Below are 6,784 nucleotides of genomic sequence, written 5' to 3'. Positions count from 1 at the left end.
GTGTTACTCTGACACGTGGTCAGATTAAAAAGCTACAATCAGTATAAAAAAACCAATAAATTCTGGAATAAAACTATTGCTGAAATCAGCACAGATCGCAGGTGGTCAAAAAAACAAACTATCATTGACAGAACGTCAACTCAGACACTTCAATAACGTCAAACGATTAAAGACCGGAGTTAAACTTGATCTTTCTGCGGGTGCCATTAAAGACATGGCCAAGACGGGTGGTATATTTCCACTTATTGTAGCTATACCAGCGTTGATAGCCGCTGCAGCTCCAGCTGTTGCAAAAGCCGCTGCACATGGTGCCGTTGGAACTGCCGCTGGGATGGCATTAAAGAAAGTAACAGGTCATGGACTAAAGACTTCCAAAGAAAAAGGGTGGGATCTAAGATTGCCAGGAACCCACCCCCATTCATGGTACAGTCAATCTTCGAGCGGATCGCGTCTAAGACTGCGCGGGACATATCGTTGATGCTTCCCATGTCCAATTTTGATTCACCTAATGCTTCTAAGAAATTAAACATTAAAAACTTCAGAGGTGTTTTTATGTGTGATCAATTACCGGAAAACCAAACCGTGTTGAAACCGGTATAATTAACCTCGATGGAAGTTCTGATCCAGGTATTCTTTGGGTTGCATATGCGGTTGACCCACGAGGAATTGTTTATTTTGATTCGTATGGGTTGGCTCCGCCAAAAGAATTTTTATAATATGTCAGTAGCAGAGTGCATAACACTCCCGTCAGGTATTCAACATTGCCAACACAGACTATAACTGATCCGCCAATATGTGACCGTTAAGTAATTACTGTGCTCGACGCTATGTTAAGGTCTCTGACATCGCGTCATAAAGTCATGCACGAGTATACGTCTTTGTCCAACGTTTAAAACAGGTCTTAGTGTAATATACAATGGTAGATATTTACGGAAGATCTGCTAAAGGCAAACCCCAAGGTGAGTTATCCAAATATACAACCCTCGACGAGGTCAACGATGAGCTCGTTAATATTTTGAGTCTCGTTGATGTGGACCAAAATGAAGCTGTTTTTCAGTATCAACAGGGACGGGTAAAGGCGAACAATATTCCGTTGACAGATATTATTTTGCAGTTCCAGGTGCGACCAAAAATAACTCCGTGGTGTTTGATAAAACCGGTAAAACTAAAAACTCGGAAGAATCAATTCTAACACTTTTTGGAGAGATTTCTGGATGCATCAGTAAAAGCGGTGATACAATGGCTGGCGATCTCAACGTGAGCAAAATGCAATTATCAATGTGAAAGGACCAAAATCAGACAATGACGTGGCAACAAAAAAAATACCTTGACAACAACAACGCCACTATGAAAAGTGAGATCAGTAAATATGTTGCTAACGCTGGTGATATAATGACTGACTATCTCAACATGGCTAATAATGGCTAATAATACCATTGCTTATTTAAGAGAACCAGCAAAAGACGATGAAGCTGAGACGAAGAAATACGTGGACAACAACAACGCGCCAATGATAACCTCGTTAATGACAATCAATGAGGGATTGTCCACGTTGAGATCTGATTATACTAGTCATGTAACCACGTTTTAAATTTTCACAGAAACACAAATAGAACCATTAATGAATTTTTTGGGAATCCACCAGTCATTGATATCAAGTTCTCTGACATAAAATAGATTACCGATGGTATAGTTCATCGTACAACCCCAATCAACGCTGTATATACAGTAGCGTCTGGATCAGCATTATGGACACCACTCAATAAATCCATAAAATATACCGCTGATGTTATATATATATATATATATATATATATATATATATATATATATATATATATATATATATATATATATATATATATATATATATATATATGTGTGTGTGTGTGTGTGTGTGTGTGTGTGTGTGTGTGTGTGTGTTCTCAGTATTCGGCGTTACAACATTTGCAGTATCTACCACATTTTCATTGCGTCGTTATCCATTTGATGGATCTTCTGGGTCTGTGTTAGTGGTATTGGATCAAGACGGCAATGAAATATTTGTGGTGGAATCCGAAGAAAAAGGACTCGTTGTGTTGTACTATTGGTGTCTTGAATTCGTCGCGAACATACCACCTACTTGAAATGTTAGCAATTTCATAATGAATCAAAAACCTATTGACGTTCAACGTTTCAGATACGAGCAAGCGTGCGAGCAGCATCGCCAACTGAAAAATATCGTTGATGCGCATTTAGTAAAACCAAAACAATATCGCAGACGTATCGTTGTTACTGAAGTAACTGTATGTGCTGCATCCACCGTAGTCACTGGAACAGAAGCTACAATCGGCACATTATCATCCACATACATAACAGGGCCATTAATAGGAATTGGAGTTGTTGTTATAACCGGTGTTTCTGGTATTCTTAATATCATCGCAAAAAATACATCCCACTTGCTCGTCTAATAAATTACACGAATATACAGATAAATTAACAGTGGCAACAAGAGCACACGCCAAATTATCCTCGTTGATGTCATCAGATCACAATGATGGAGTAATATCAGATCAAGAATTCGAACAAAATAAAGTTTACTAAGATAGATAAAGGCTCTCTGTCGAAGACTTTGTCAATAACTTAAAACCAGGATTTAGATCCCTGATTTTAAATAATAATAATGTCACAAAAATTGCTAGAACAAATCGTTGCTAAAACAACACTACCAACAACCACGATATCAGCGAGCTCAACCAAGCCTGATTGTTGTTGTTGTTGTTGTTCTAGGGTTTAACGCCATTTTTCAGCACAAGATAGGCCATATATGGCGGCCAGTATAACTGGTGGAGGAAGAACCCTGGAAAACCCAGGAAAGAACCACCGACCCACGAGAAGCTACTGGCAGGCTTTCCCACGTACCCACGCTAGCCGAGCCTTGGACTCGAACATACGCAGACAGAGGTGAGATGGCAGTGATCCGGAACGGTGAGCGCTTTAGACCACTCGGCCACTCGGGGCCCCAACCAAGCCTGAGTTTGACCTTATCTTTCCAACGGCAATTCCATCCAAAGAAATAACACTGGCACAATTTGCGAGTCTATCACAGCTGGCCAAATAGCAGATCAAAACCATTTGGTGGGTTGCAAACAAATAATTCATTTGTATTTGCGTATAAAAAAATAAACCCGATGGAACAACAGACTGGAATGTTGTGGGCATACCTACGGGCAATTATCAAATCAAACAGATCAACAGCGAGTTGCAGCGCAGAATTAAACCTATCATATAAAAAGAATCCAAAATCGTTATTACGGTTCATGAACCAACGTTATCGTCTACGATAGATATACCAACACCTGGCTACAGCGTTGATATATATCATTCGTCGATCCGAACTGTGTTAGGATGGCCGGAAGTACAACCACCAGCACCTCCACACCGCAATGATCTGATTACACCCCAGACGAAAATGATTATTTTTAAAATGTTCCGGATACTAACACGTGGATGATAATAAAAGATGCGGGCAGATTTACACTTGGGATATTGGCTCCACTAGACGTATCCGGAGCTGGAGTACCAAGATGGCATAGTGATGTAAAATTGTACGATGAATATGATTTCAAATTATTATTAGATAAAGTTAAGGGCAAGCATAAACAAATGCGAGACTAATTGCGCAAATCATTAATCAATCATATAGTTACCCTGCAGACACCAAGGTAATTATCCGGCAAATCAAACATCTAAACAGAGTCACAATGGATTTAGAGGTTTTTCATCAATTAATTACGCAGGCGGTAATCGCGTCTACCAGCGATGATAAACATTTTTGAACCATTATCCGATTACAGAGGTAGATCTGCCAACGTTTAACCTCCCTGGATTTAACGTCAATTAGCTGAAGAAAACGTCAACAATATTAACAATGAATACTATAATCATTAAATAATGGAGAAATATATCTCCTGCTCCAAGTATTCTCAAAAATGACAATGAACCAAACGAGTGCTTGAAATATTTAGATTAGTTTGAATAATAACTGTCTCAGAAACACTGTAAATTTACTTAAAGACATTTGGCTATTTTATAGCTGTTACCGAATTACTGTGAATTCATTTAAACACATTTTGGGATTATATCATAGTGATTCTTCTACACTATTGATAAACCAGTACACTAGATGACATCATTTTGAATACCATTTTAACTCATTTGCCTCGCCTGAAGCAAAAGAAAACCCTGCCCAGGAAGGGACAGATCACCGTATGATGTACTTTCTCATAATTTTTTATGAGCATGATTTAGTCTCAACTGTTTTACTATATCGTCCACTTTTAGCATTCACACACTTTCAAGTTCGTATTGTGTGTTGATTGATCTGGCTTCAAGGTTATTTGTAAATCTCACATTTTTATTTGGAGAGAGTTTTTGAGATTTTGAGGCATGGGTCAAACGGTAGCTGCTAGGACAGCTAGTAATGCCTCCAGCACATCATCGTACGGTGATCTATCCCTTCCTGCACATCGCTATGATGTCTGCAGTGTGACAGTTTATAGTGATGTCTAGCACTGAGGCATCATGCCATGGACATGTAGCATGATGTCCCACCCAGTCACATTATCCTGACACCAGGCTGACCAGTCCTAACACTAACCTCTTAATGCTGAGCACCAAGCAAAATGTATTTTTAAGATGTTGACAACCAGCCATAACACGGAGCAATCTGATTAAAATCAGATCGCCTTTGTCCTACATGACGTGTAGATCTGATTTTAATCAAATTGTTATAAGGCATGTCACGCTAAAAGCACGATTTTGTACACCAAAACCCACGACACAACTGCATTTCGAGAAAACACAAATTTCATTAATCTTCGAAAGCAGAAGAAGAAAAAAAACACCACTTTCAGTATATTCCCATTACATGTGGCATATATAAACGGTGAACAGTCTTGATTGGAGCTGATGTAAAACCATTGTTTTATCAGTTTAAATAGCAGTAACTAAAAGGTAAAGATGTCAGGTATAAACCAACATTTCACATATTACTTAACTGGCTGACAATATCAAGTGAGATGTGCTTGAAGACTGCAGTGGGTGAGCCCATTATGCTAATTTGCATAGGCATGATCTCGATGTGAAACAACTCAATATAGGTAATCAAAAGATACTTGATGAGTGTAGGAGAAAAGGTATTATGCATCATTGCTTTGAATTAAAACGTGTCATAGGTTTTTGACAAGTTTGTCGACACTGGCAACGTTTCTTTGAAGTCGCATTTTACTACATGTATAAAAAATGCAAATTATAATCACTTCAATTGTCAGAATAGAGTTCAAGTGTGATTCACTTTTCAAGCTGATTTAGGAAGCAGTTAGCTATCAATAGTATCAGCAAAGTCCAACAAAAATAAATTTCAGAACTGGTCGATGGAGTTTTATTTTGTGAAGCACACCAACAAAAGAAATGTTGGGGAGAGGCAATTGATTCTTTGTACATAATGCAAACAACATATTGATATACGTCAACTTGGTTCTGACCAGGATTCCCTTAGAGAATCCAGCAGAAATATTTGAACACCAGGACCATCCTGTCTCTAGTGAGTGTAGTGATGAACACTAACACTTGCATTACCTTAAAACCAACCCCCTGTTAAATTTATATTTGAATTGTTCAATTACAATGTTGTGTTCCAAATAATATTAAAAAAGGGGAAAATTTTGGCATATGGAAATTGGGGTCTGGGCTTGTGGAATTTCAGTTAGGGCTTGTGATTTTTTTTTTCAAGTCACCCGAGCCCTGGGCCTGTGTCTATAACAATTGTCTTTAAGCACTGCTGTTGCATAGGTAATGGACAATAAGTGTGCCTGCACCTCTCTTCCAACAGGTCAAAGGATGGATCCCATCTTTGTATCTCAGATGTGAATGGCGCAGTAAGTATTAAAGCACATCTTCACACAAGGGTTTGTATGGCCTAAGGGCATCCAGGCACAAGCTGAGTTCCTTTGTGGCCCCTGATTTATAATCATATCCCAAACCCATTGCATCTCTGATTTTGTGTTGGTGATAGTTGTTCCATGACCAGCAGAGGTCTGTCTACCAATACCCACAAAAGAATCATGTCATCTAGTAAAACCATTGCTGCAATCATGACTCAGCAAGATGTCATCTATTCATGTTCTTAGATTCTTATTTACTATTACTAATGTTATTTTGCAGCAGTCAGTGACCATAATATTTGACATTTTGACATCCTCTTCCTTTTCTTCATATGCAAGCCATCCATGGAGGTTGGTTGAGGTATGTAATGTAGAATGTTATTGTGCAGCATTTGTTTTTATTATAGTCGATGACCTTGATTTTTTTACCTTTTGACTAAAAAATCAGTCGCTTTATTTATCCTCAAATGCATACTATCAACAAATTGGTAACTATACATAGTGGAGAGCAGTCATTTTGCAGATACCATCTTTCTTCCATTAGCCACACTTACCTTGAACTTTGACCTTTTAACCTTGACAACAATATCAATTTTTTATTATGCCAAGTACAAGTCATCCACAATAACTGATAACTGTATAAGGTGAGAAGCTCGAGTTACTGTGCAGAAACTGTTCTCCTTGTTTCAGCCAGTGACATAGACATTTAACCAAGAAACAAACTAGGTTCTATCTTACTCTAGTAGCAAGTGATCCAGAAAGTCTAGTAACTGAAAATAGTGGACAACTAAAGCTCTGTGCTGAAACCAGATTAGTAACAGATAGATGGAGCGATAGATGGACATCATAATAAAAGGTTC

This window comes from Sinohyriopsis cumingii, chromosome 4 (genome assembly GCF_028554795.1).
Source record: "Sinohyriopsis cumingii isolate HCF-2022 chromosome 4, ASM2855479v2, whole genome shotgun sequence".
Classification (NCBI taxonomy): Eukaryota; Metazoa; Mollusca; class Bivalvia; order Unionida; family Unionidae; genus Sinohyriopsis; species Sinohyriopsis cumingii.
The sequence above is the reverse complement of the archived record's forward strand: the minus strand, read 5'-3'. Positions refer to the sequence as shown.